This window comes from Dipodomys spectabilis, unplaced genomic scaffold, assembly GCF_019054845.1.
Source record: "Dipodomys spectabilis isolate Male_0828 unplaced genomic scaffold, ASM1905484v1 ptg000353l, whole genome shotgun sequence".
Taxonomy (NCBI): Eukaryota; Metazoa; Chordata; class Mammalia; order Rodentia; family Heteromyidae; genus Dipodomys; species Dipodomys spectabilis.
Genome location: NW_024871030.1, coordinates 1,057,592 through 1,070,420, shown reverse-complemented (window position 1 = coordinate 1,070,420; position 12,829 = coordinate 1,057,592). Strand labels below are relative to the sequence as shown.

At 42.6% G+C, this 12,829-nt stretch overlaps 1 protein-coding gene across 2 annotated transcripts in view; it reads right to left on the bottom strand.

Moving 5' to 3' along the window:
• Positions 1-5,564, bottom strand: part of Pls3 (plastin 3) — an 89,367-nt gene extending 83,803 nt beyond the window's left edge. The window contains exon 1 of one of the 2 annotated variants that reach the window (XM_042665828.1): positions 5,448-5,564. The gene's annotated coding sequence lies outside the window, so the exon portion shown is untranslated. The remainder of the gene's footprint in view (positions 1-5,447) is intronic. The other variant, XM_042665827.1, reaches the window with a different exon arrangement.
• Between the last annotated feature and the right edge of the window lie 7,265 nt (positions 5,565-12,829).

The window sequence follows — 12,829 nt, the reverse complement described above, 5'->3', positions numbered from 1 at the left end:
TTGGTGATTGAATTTAGGACCTCATGCTTACTAGGCAAGGGTTGTATTCCTTGAGTCCTGACCCCAGTTCCAGACTATAAATTCTTTTTTTCTTTTTTTTTTAATTTAAATTTTTATTTTATTGTGAAAATACTGTACAGAGGGGTTACAATTACATGGGCAAGATAATGAGTACATTTCTTATCAAGCATTGTAGCCTTCCCCTTTGTTTTCCCTTCCCATGCCGTCTGATCCTCCCCTCTGCCCCCCCATCCAATCCTCCCCGCCCCCCCACCACCAAAGTTGTAAAGTTCTTTTTCCACATAATGACTTGTGCTTCTCATTGTTGCAATGGGTCCACCTGTATCCCTATTTAAATGACTTGTTTTTCCCCTTCCCCTCCACAAATTATACCGACATCAAATACAATGAAAGCAGAGGTTATTCTGTGGGGGAGGGACTTTTTTTCTTTTTTCTTTTCTTTTTTTTTTTTTTGTCAGTAGTGGGGCTTGAACTCTGTGGCTTGGGTGCTATCCCTGTGCTCTTCAGCTCAAGGCTAGCACTCTACCGCTTGAGCCACAGGGCCACTTCTGGTTTTCTCGTGGGTTATTGGAGATAAGAGTCTCATGGATTTTCCTGCCCAGGCTGGCTTTGAACCTCGATCCTCAGATCTCAGCCTCCTGAGTAGCTAGGACTACAGGTATGAGCCACCGGCCCCCGACTCTTTTTTTCTTTTTCTTTTTCTTTTTGATCTGTCATGGGCTTGAACTCTGGACCTGGGCACTGCCCTTGAGCCTCTTCAGTTCAAGTCAAGCACTCTACCACTTGAGCCATAGCATAACTTTTGGTTTCCTGTTGGTTAATTGGAGATAAGAGTCTTATAGACTTTCTTGCCAGGGCTGGCTTTGAACCACAATCCTCAGATCTCAGTCTCCTGAGTAGCTAGGATTATAGGCATGAGCCACTGGGGCCCAGTGATTATAAATATTTTTAAAAAGGAAATTCCAGCCACTCAATTTCTTGTACCATTCTTATTTTATAAATTAAGAAACTTGGTGTTTGGCACATGTGCACACTCAATGTTAGTTACGGTATGTAATAATTTTAGGTGACTTTCTCAAAGTGGTCAAGCTCTGAGTCAATGGCAATCATGTATAGAATCCTTTGAGGCCACATCCAACATATTCTTCCCTCAGTATTTTCATTTTCATATAATAGTAATGCTTCTTTGCCCATAACACAATTAATACTCTATTTTTCTTTCAAGCGCTAAGAATGTTACAATTCACTATCAAATTTGAAACTTTCTCACCTCTGTAACTACAATAAATTAATCCAACTATGATTAGACCATCTCCTAAAACTGATTTCATGATGAGACAATTTCCATAACTTTAACCAAAGCTGTTATAACTAAAAACAGCCAGTCATGAACAAGGTTATCTAAAAGTATACGCAACACTGTAATGCATCCAAAAAGCTTTTGAATCCTCTACCACATTGAGCATATATTACATGGCATATCACTCTACAGTAATTATGCAGACTCAAATCATCACCCAGCTGGGTTCTAATCTTAGTGTTATTATTCTCACAGATCAAATTTGCCCCCTCTACATTACTTTTCCCAAAAAGAAAAACGGCTGTATGAACAAGTATGAAATAATTCTAAAACCAGATACCCAAAGTGTCCTGTAGTAAGAGACATTCATTTTCAAATCTCATTTTATACAAACTATTCTTAGAATCTAAGCCAAAAAATAAAAGCAAGAAAAGTCTGCTATATACATTCTATGTAGTTTATGCTATATCAATTAGACAAGTAAATTATGCCTTTGTCCTATGTGCTAAGACAGATGTAGGCAAGCTTTGTAAAAAGCCACATACAAATGATACCTAAAACAACATGGAATAACAATTAGTAGACTTGCTTCTTTTCTCCCATCCTTGTCACTGAGCAGAATCACTTCAGTGCTTAAGCACCATAGCCAAGCTGCTTTCTTTTCACTAAGTCACACTGTTTGCCTAGGAGCAAAATTTCATTAGGCTTCTGATAGTGCCTTGGATACTGACATTCTGCCAGTATAAACAATCATGGTCAAGTTTAATGTGTGTGTAACCATTTGTAGAAGAGACAATCTCACTCAAAATATTACTCAGTGGATATTACTAACCCTTTTACTCAGAATGTCATAAACCTAGTCATTTTTAGCAATTAAGACTCTAAAAAGCAGCATTGAGACTGGGCAGTTTGACTTCAAGGTTGATTGTGTTCATTACATCAGGCAGGGTGTAATTTATTTCACTCTTCACCCAGGAAGAGTTGGTGGTTATCTGGCCAGGTCTAAGAGTAGAAATTAAGAATCAAACTCACAGCCTCTTAATTTTTAAAAAACCGGGGTTGCTTAGATTGTTGCCACTACAAAATGAAGTCAGCAATAGTGAGGGTGATTTTTAAATGCATGGGCATGAACTTAACAATGAACTACTGTAGACTAGAAACTAGTGGGGACTCTGCTTTGACTTGTTTGATCTAATATTTAAAACAAACTTAGCTGCCTATCACTGCAACTCAAGCTAAGTAAGACTATACCCCTCTCTTTTTATTTTATGTTTTTTGACAGTACACACTTATTAGTTCCATCTAAAATTATATTGTCACCTCACTTCCACTAGGGGGGTCTATCTACCATGTAGTTAACTCCAATTGTTCAGGTGCTACTTAAATCTACTTCCAGCTATTCGTGCCACCAGTGTACACTTTACACAAGTTCCAGTTTTCAGGCTTAGAAACTCAGGCCCAGAAGGAAAATGGAGTGTTACTGTCATTCAGAGGCTGCTCCAACAAAACAAAAAGGTTGGGGGAGGGGAAAGATTCAAAGCCAAAATCTCTTAAATATTCCCAATTTTAATGTTATTGTTTTATAGAATAAATATGTTGCTGGGCACGGGTGGCTCACACCTGTAATCCTAATTACTGGGGAGGCTAAGATCTGAGGATCAGGCTTTGAAGGTAGCTCAGGCTGGAAATGCTTCAAAGACAGCTGGGCAGGAAAAGTCTAAGACTCTTTATTTCCAATTAACCATCAAAAAGCCAGGCCCTAAATTCAAGCCCCATGACTGGCACACACACAGAAAAAAAGAATAAGTATCTATCAACTGGATGCATTTTTGCAAATAAGGAATGTTTTTCAACTCCTGACCTCTGCCTGTTTTTATACTGGGCAATTTATGTAAATAGCTACTTAAATAGCAACACTGCCACGTTTCTTCCCCCAAAGTGACCTTAACTTGGCCCATATGGACAGACAACTTGGGAAAGTTGTTTTAAGGCCACTCATTATTGTAATGAAACCTCAGGCCAGCAAATTCAACCAACTTTATTGGTCAAATTTTAGTATAAACTGTTTCTGTGCTATTTCTAAGCCAAGTAATTCCAATCCACAATTGTTCATTCTAATACAGGGATTATCCACCATTTTAAATAGATGCCCACAGTAGAGAATGGTTCAATTAAAATATTGAAGACTATGCCAATGAATATAGTGCTTACTACTTAAATACTATCTTTTGGGATATGACTTCTTATGTAACATTGAAGAAAGAAATGGGACAGGAGTAAAAGGTTGGCTTTCCTAGAAAATAATCAGATTTTTTTTTGTTAGAAAAGCCATAATGAGGTTACAAGGGAAGAGATCTATTTCTCAGCATTATTTGAAGCACTTACTTTAAAAACCGCTCCTGTTTGGGATAAAATTCACTCCAAATTCACATTTAAATCCCAGTAGAACTCCCTCGAGGGGAGGCTACTTGACGTGTCTTTTTGGTAGAGGTAATCTTCGAAATATGGGCCTCAGCTATTATGGTCCAGTTTTACAATGAAAAGACATCATGTATGACCATTACCCTGGGGACATTAAGAGACTTTAACACTCATCATGCCAATAAGCATGAATGGGGTGGTTGGTGAGCATTTACTTGTAATTCACTGTAAAATGCATCTCCAGAATCAAAGTTAGGCTCCTAAATACACAGTGACAATGAAGTAGATCGTTTACTGCTCAGTAGTTGGGTTCCTCCCCCGCCCTCATTTCCCCCATGTTTTCTATCCATAGTGACCAGCCTTAGCAACCTTTTCCCCTCTCATCCCTCCTAACATTAGGCCAGGCATGGCCAGCATCCCTTCAGATTGCTCGTAAATGGTGAAGCTCTCCCACCTTAGTTCGAGTTTGGCCCACACCCCCAAGGATGTGGTACAAGCTCAGGTGAGATGTACGAAGCTGCCTGACGGATGGAAAGTGTCACCCGGTACTAACCCCACCTCATCTCATTAGGGTATAGTTTGGGTGAGGGCCAGGGAATGGGGAGGGGGGATCAAAACCCACAGGAACACTAAAGGACCAGCGGCAACTACTAGCGGACTGGTGAGAAGCTAGGGCGGGGGTGGTCAGCATCTCTGGGCCTCTGGTTAGAGAGGTTAAGAACTGTAGGGGGGGGAGGGGAAAGGGGAACAAGTGCGTGTGTGCTGGGGAAGGGGCGACCCTAATTTGCTCCAGCCGCCCCTTGGGGCTCAGTCTCTCACGACACCCGCCCTCCAAGAATCTTCGGGTGCTGCAACCCTGACCTCGCACTTTGGCTGCAGAGCCTAAGGAAGCAATGAAGGAAGCCGGCAGTGCCGCGCCTCTGGGGGAAGAGGAGAACGGAAAGGTTCTGCCTTGCTGGGCCAGAGACGTTTGAATATACAAGGGGCAAAAAAGTGCTTACTCATAGGGAGGGAGACGCTGGGCAATCGAGAGTCCTCGGTAATGGCCAGGGAGGTAAGCCGGCGGAAGGCAGGCAGCCAGAGCTAGATTCGTACCCGGGCGCCTCCGCAGCCCAGTCCGGCCCCACCCCACTTGGAACCCTGGGGTCGGCGGCTTTATGCCCGGGTCAACCGCAGCCACAGCGGCGGGAGCTGGAGGCGTCGCCCAGCTGCAGGCTCCGGGATTTCCTGAGTCCGGCGGCAGGAGGGAGGGGGAATAGCAATAGGTGGAAAAAGACAGCAAAGGGAAGTTAGGCGCTTGGTTTTCCAGTTCGCGGACATAGGCGCGCGCAAGAGAAATCGGGGCAAAGGTTGGCGTCAGTGACTCCAGCCCGAGGTGGGCAACAAGTTAAGAGTAAGTAGAGAAAAAAAACAAACGTATTCTCGAGTGAGGAACACAAAAAGTAGGGACCGGAGGGGGTAGTGGGGAACCCTCAGTCACTCCCATCAATCCTTCTTGCGAAGAATCACCAAGGCACCCAAAGACGCTCACTGTAATCTCTTTCGCCTCCCCCCCTCCTCTTCCCTGCCTTGCACAACCCCCGTCTCCACTGGTCCTAGGCACGTTCCGGCAGAGGTTCCGGGAGATGCTGTGCCGAAAATCCACTCCTGCCCACGCCCAGGAAACCCGCTCCCTTCAGGCTTGCCAGCGCTACCGAATACTTACGTAAAGTCGCCGAGATCCCGGGTCTGGCCCCCACAGCCGCCCACCACGCACTCAGACAACTTCTGCTCCTCGCAGTCTCTGCGGCTGCGGTTCTAAAGCCAGCGCTCCCTCCCTCCAGCCCCCCTCGGCCATTCGGCCGCCGCCATTGGCTCTGGTGGTGCTAGCAGTCCGCCTGGGAACCAGAAAGGGGATTGGGCCGTGAGCCTGTCACATCAACTGGGTGGGGAGCTGAGGGAACAGGCACTGGGATGGGCACTCTGGCGGGATGGGAATTGTAAACGGCTGCAAGATGATGTCGGTTCCTTCAGACTCATTCTCCCTGAGCTAAGTAATTATAAGTTATACTTAAAAATTCACAGAGCTTAGCTTGGAGTACATGTTCAAAATTTTTTTAAAAAAAGATGGAAACGTCCAAACAAGTTTGAGCCTCTTCTATTTAAGTCTAGGGCGGGAGGAGGTGCGGCGCCCCCCTCCCCAGGAAGTGTGTATGGGGGGGGTGGGAGGTGGGGAGAATCTCTGAAATGAAAGCCTTGGTGCTGGTTTCATCTGCTCTGATCAGCTCAGGTGCCAAACCACGTGGAGGGAAACCTCAGCTACTAAAGCTTTCTTTGTTTTTGTTTGTTCTGAAAGACTGTCTCACTGTGAACTCCTGGCTGGCTGGCTTGAAACTCCGGATTCTCCACCTTATGCCTTTCAGGTGCTGGAATTGGACGTGTGCATCTTCTACCACACCCCAGCTCATCCCTTTCTTCACAAACTCAACGTAGTAGCAAATCTCTCGGGTTTTTGGCCGCGAACCAAATAAATTGCCAACTGAAATCACCTGTTTGGTAGCTTTGTCCGTAGGACAAGGGGTGAGAGGCGGAGGTGGGAGTGATTGTTCTACTCGTTTAACTGGAAACTGGCTCTCAATTCTCGTCAGTCTCCTTTAGGCAGTGAATGACCTGAGGACTTGTTCTAGCTCCTCAGAGGTCCATTTTAGCCCCACTGTCTACAGTCCTGCCTTCAAATCTTAGCTGCCTCGCAGAGTTTTTTTCCAACTTATCTAAATTCCAATCCTTTGGCTCATCCTAGCTTCAAAACTCAGCTAGCAGGCCAGAGTTGGAGATAATTCTCCAAGATCTGGTAAAGAGATTGGCTTGTTGAAAAGGTGGAGAAGCAAAAAGTTCTAAGCACTTTCCTGTTCCACTCATAACCATTTTTATTCAGGAAATGTATGTTTTTGAATGGTTGTAAAATTAGAAAATTGGTCGGATTAAATCCCATTTGTACATGCACCAGGAAAAATGCTAAATTAAGATAGTCTTAAATTGAATTGTCTTATAAAGGAGCCCCCACTTCATCTGTTGCTGAGAATTTCCTTAGAAAATTTAATCTATTGTGAATGCTAGACTTCTTAAATGAGAAATGAGGGAGTTCCTATACTGGCTAAATGCGACACTACCAAGGGGAAGATTTGGCACTAGGAAAAAAGACTTGTTAAATATTAATTAATGATTAATCAACTGGCAGGACTTATGAAAGGCACAGGAAGGTGAAATGAAATAAAAGGGCAAACATACTTTCCAAAACATTAAAATTCTGCTAGGAGAAATTTTGTGCTAGATCAGGTTTGGGTCATCACAAAAATCCTGACTTGAACATGTTGAGATTGAGTTGAACTTGCAGTGTTTTCAGCACGTCTAGTGGGGCTCTAAAATGAGATTTCTGGCTTGCAATAACTAGCCCAAGGCTTGGTGTGGTCAAAGGAATTCATACAAAATTCCTAAGCACACTAAATAGGATCCTTCAGTTTTCCACTTTTTATTTTGGTGTCAGTCACTACTGAAGAGCTTCCATTTCCTTTGAAACTTAAATTATAGACAATAGCATAAAGGTTTTCCAGTGTAGGTATATTTGTCTCATTTAACTTAGCATTGCATTTTAGTTTCTTTTTTAAGTTCTAGAATTTTTGTCGGGGGGTGGGAGCAGAATTGGAATTTGAACTCAAAATGTTGCTTTTGGTTGTACTACTTACTCATCCCCAACCCTTCTTGTTTTACTTTATTCTTCAGGTAAGGCCTTAAACTTTTTGCCTGGACTGTCCTAGAACTGAGATCTATCTCCATTTCCTGGGATTACAGGTATGCACCACCACACCTCATAAGTTCTAGAATTTAAAATAAAAATATAACAATCTTGCTGGGAAGGTGGCTCAGTGGTAGAGTACTTGCCTTGCATGCATGAAGCCCTGGGTTCAATTCCTCAGCACCACATAAGCAGAAAAAGCCGGAAGTGGGGCTGACGCTCAAGTGGTAGAGTGCTAGCCTTCAGCTGAAGAGCTGAGGGACACCGTGCAGGCCCAGAGTTCAGGCCCCACGACCGACCAAAAAAAAAAGAGAGGAAAAAAAATACCAATCTTATATGTATATTATTTACTTGTACCTCTGAGAATTTTTTTAAGATCTTACATAGGTTTAAAAGTCAATCACTACTGAGTATGTCATACTTCAGTCAAATGGGCTGGGAATTTTTTTGTTTTTGGGTCCGGTCGTGGGGCCTGAACTCTGGGCCTGGGCACTGTCCCTCAGCTCTTCAGCTCAAGGCTAGCACTCTACCAGTTGAGCCACAGCACCACTTCTGGCTTTTTTCCTTTTTGCTTATGTAGTGCTGAGGAATCAAACCGAGGGTCTCAGGCATGCAAGGCAAGCGCTCTACCACTGAGCTACCTTCGGGCTGGGAATTTAATTCACTGGTAGACTCTAGGGTCCATCACCAGCACCATACACAGAAAAAAAGAAAGAAATTTAGCCAAATGTCATTTTGTACATTCCAATGCTTCAAGGTAACAGCCCAACTTCTAAGATCTCAGTAACTTTCCAACAGATAAAACATGCCCAAAGCATAGAAGCACGTATTTGAGTTCTGGTCTAGATTCCTATTGAATTAGCCAAGCAGTATAAAGCAGGTAGAACTTCTTTTTAATGAGTACTATTAAGATAGTCAATGTGATATAACTAAGCTACTCTGTTATTGCTCCAAATCTGAAAGGTCTTTTCAAAATTGAGACTATATTTCATTGTAATCTTTCACCATAACACTTGCTTGCTTTATGATTCTTGCTTTGAGATTCTACCTGTGTAGAATCTCTTACAAAGCAAGCAAAGTTGACAGTCTGTTTATTATCTATGTAAATAAGCCTGCAGAGATGGTCTTCAGGGTCCCCTCCAGCTGCTCTGGAGAGGATAGGCTGGGATTCATCTTCATAGAGCCTTGCAGACTGCCTATCACAGAGAAGTTCAGTTCAGTAAATGTTTGTTGAACTAATGGTTATTTTATGGGTATATTCTTGTACAAACAATGGCAACAAAACACCATATATAGGTCTCTCACTGACCTTTTCCTTCCCTATACACTTTTAAACTCAGCATAGCTTTGAAATAACTTAAAATCAATATCACAAACCTTTGACAGCATTACTTCTTCCTGTCCACATTGTACTTCATATTAGGATCCATATTTTGTTTTAGGATTTATCCCTATCCAGCCTGCCTGGCATTCTTCCTTACCACGTGCACATTTCAATTTTCTTGGTCCCTTTCCTACTGCATTTCCCAAACTACACTGTCCAGTCCACAGATTATGTATATAGTCTGAAATTTTCTAGAAATTTTCCTAGGGTAGGTTGTCGGTATTCTTTTTATTCACTGTTAAAAGCTTCATTTTAAAACCAAGCATTAGCCAGGCATGATGACTCATGCCTGTAATCCTTGCTACTCATAAGGCTGAGATCTAAGCATCATGGTTCAAAGCTACCCTGGACAGGAAAGTCCATGAGACTCTTATCTCCAATTAACCACCAGAAAACCAGAAGTAGAACTGTGGCTCAAAGTAGTAGAGCACTAACCTTAAGTGGATAAAGCTCAGGGTTAGAGCCTAGGCCCACCACCAATGGACAGAAAACAAAAGCAAAATCAAGCATTGTTATGCAGGTTTATAATCCTAGCATTCAGGAGTCTAAAACATTTGGATTTCAAATTAATAACCAGCCCTGGGCTGTGATAGCAGCAATGCTATTTATAAAAAATTAGAATCTCCAGTCTTTGGTGGCTTACACCTATAATACCAGCTACTCGGAGGCTGAGATCAGAGAATCACAATTCAAAACTGTAATGTCCGCTCCTGGATGGCAGCAGACTCCACCCTCCTCACAGCAAAATCTCCACCCAGTACCTGTGTTACCTAGGCAACTGGGACACCTGGAAGAGGTCACATCTGCATCCGCTGAGGTCACATCTGAATTTGATGTGGCCATACCTTTCTCCGCCCATACCCTAGATAAGGGCTAGCCCAGGCCCAGACTCTCTCTCTCTCTCTGTGTTCTATTCTAGCTCTCTCTCTGTTCGTTTCTAGCTCTCTGCTCTCTCTGTGTTCTATTCTAGCTCTCTGTTCGTTTCTAGCTCTCTGCTCTCTCTGTGTTCTATTCTAGCTCTGTTCGTTTCTAGCTCTCTGCTCTCTCTGTTCTATTCTAGCTCTTTCTCTGTTCTTTTCTGCTCTCTCCTCTCTCCCCTCTCTCGCTCCTCTTTTCTAGCTCTCTGCTCTCTGCTCTTTTCTAGCTCTCTTTTCTCTCTCTTTCCTCTCTCTCTTTCTTCTTTCTTTTGCCAGCCACGTGGAGTGCCAACCTTGCCTGGTCCCTTGCCTACCCCTTACCTGAATACCACGTGCGTGCTGGTGCTGTTCTTACTCGGCTACCTCTTTTTTAAAACCTAACAAAAACCAGCCGGGGCAGTAAAGTCTGTGAGAGTCTTATCTCCAATTAACCACTAGAAAACCAAAAGTGGAGCTTTGTCTCAAAGTGGTAGAATGCTAGCCTTGAGCTAAGCCCAGAGATAGTGCCCAGGCCCTGAGTTCAAGCCCCAAGATGGAAAAAAAGATGTATTTAATTCATTGACCTTCAACTCTGTAGACCCAGTGAAGGTCACTATCAACAGTATATATCTTTTTTGGGGGGGTGGGGTCCGGTCATGAGGCCTGAACTCTGGGCCTGGGCGCTGTCCCTCAGCTCTTCAGCTCAAGGCTAGCACTCTACCACTTGAGCCACAGCGCCACTTCTGGCATTTTTCTTTTTGCTTATGTGGTGCTGAGGAATCGAACCCAGGGCCTCATACATGCAAGGCAAGCATTCTACCACGGAGCCACCTTCCCCGCCCAACAGTATATATCTAAAATTAAAGTGTCTCCTGTGAGTTTGCTGTCTGCTAAACAAGGTTAATTATGAAGATCAGTGGCACATGTCTGTAATCCCAGCCCAAAGAAAGACAGAGACAGAGACAGAGGTGGGGAGGGGAAAGGAAGGGAAGGAAAGGGAAAGAAGGGAGAGGGGAGGAAGGGACAATTCTTTATTTTATTTTTAAATAATCTTTAAGTAATTGTACAAAGGTATTGCCATTCAACCAAGCCATTTGTGAGTAGTGTACAATGCATCTTGATCAATAAATAACACTTTCATCATTCTCCCCTATCCCTCCCAACTCCATCTTTTCCCTCATTTTCTTTCAATTTTTGTAGGATAAGCATTGAATTTTATGACTTCTTTCCCCACCTTCCTCCCTTCATTCATCTACTCCTCTCTCATCCCTCCCACCCCCCAACTGGCTCTATAGAATACCAGTGTTTATTTTGGTGGACTGTCAGCCTTTCTTAAGGAATTAAGATTCTTGTAGCTATCTGTGATGTTTTAGCATTAAATTATCATAAGCAGCATAGAAAAAGCAAGGAATTAGGTGTAATTCTAATAGAAAAACTAATATAAACAAAATTTAGGAGCAGACAACTGGAGTGGAATGGGTTGTGGTGCTTTAGGGATTGTGAAAACAAGGCCAGTGATGGAGCTTGGAGCAATCCTAGAGGGCATCCTGTGTGCCCTAGGACTCAAGTATTTTCAGCTGAGGCATGAAACATTTAAAGGCTAAATAGAAATGGGGGGAAAAACATTCCTGGGAGGAAAACAAAAGGAAGATTGGCCTTTCTTTCTGGCTCTAACTTCGAATCTACAAAACAAAAGCTAAGGATTTGCCTGAAGTTAAAGTCCCCTGCAAACAGCCTCACTAAGAAGATGGAGCTTTTCTCTAATCTATTTCAAAAAGAAATGCCTTCAATACTCTGGCCATCTCCTGACCTAACCCGAAGCAATGGAACGTGTGTAGACTTTTTTTTTGTCTTGTCATTATTTCCCAAGCAATACAGCTCTTTACCTAGAATGCACATTGTATTTGGAATTATGAGACATGGCGTAGATGGAAAGTACACAGGGAGCTACACAGAAGCTCTATGCAAATATCACACCATTTTATACAAAGCACTTAAAAACATCCACAGATTTTAGTATCTATGGAACCCTGGAACTAATCTCCTATGAATATCATGAGGAAGGGAGCTAAACTGGCACCAGTAGCTCAAGCCTGTAATCCTATCCACTCAGATGGCCAAGACCTCAGTTTCTGGTAGGAAGATAGCCTGGGCAGACAAATCTGAGAGACTTTCTATGTGTGTGGCTCAAGTGTTAAAGCTCAAGTATTTATCTTATTGATCTCTATACTCCACACTTCTGAATTAATTGAAAAGCACATTTCAAACCATGCCATGATTCCCCACACCACTAATCAGGTTCCTACAGAAACAGATATGTTCCATCTGTTATATGTGATTGTGTAATTCTTTTTTTATTTTTTGTTTTATTTTTTTTATTGTGAAAATACTGTACAGAGAGGTTACAATTACATGGGCAAGATAATGAGTACATTTCTTATCAAGCGTTGTAGCCTCCTTCTTTGTTTCCCCTTTCCATCCTCCCCAGGTCCCCCACCCAATCCTTCCCCCCCACCAAAGTTGTAAATTTCGTTTTTCGAAATAAGGACTTGTACATCTCATTGTTGCAATGGGTCCACCTGTATCCCTATTTAGACGATTTGTTTTTGCCCTTCCCCTCCACAAATTATACCAACATCAAATATAGTGAAAGCAAGGGGTTATACTGTGGGGGAGGGACATACAAAGCAACAAAGAAATAATCTTATAAATACATTAGAAACAGTCACATGAAAGAAAAAAAAATTTGAATACATATCTTAGGGTTCATTTCCCTAACATCACCTTATCTGACCTTTTCTGCTTGACTCAGACTAGATATTGCAAATAAGGGAAACCATGGGACCTATGTTTCTTTGGGCCTGGCTTACTTCACTTAATATAATTTTTTCCAAGTTTTTCCATTTCCTAACAAATGGGGCAATGTCATTCTTTCTGATGGAGGCATAGAATTCCATTGTGTATATATACCACATTTTCTTGATCCATTCATCTTGAGTGGATGTGTATGTGTGTATATGACAGAGACAGAGACA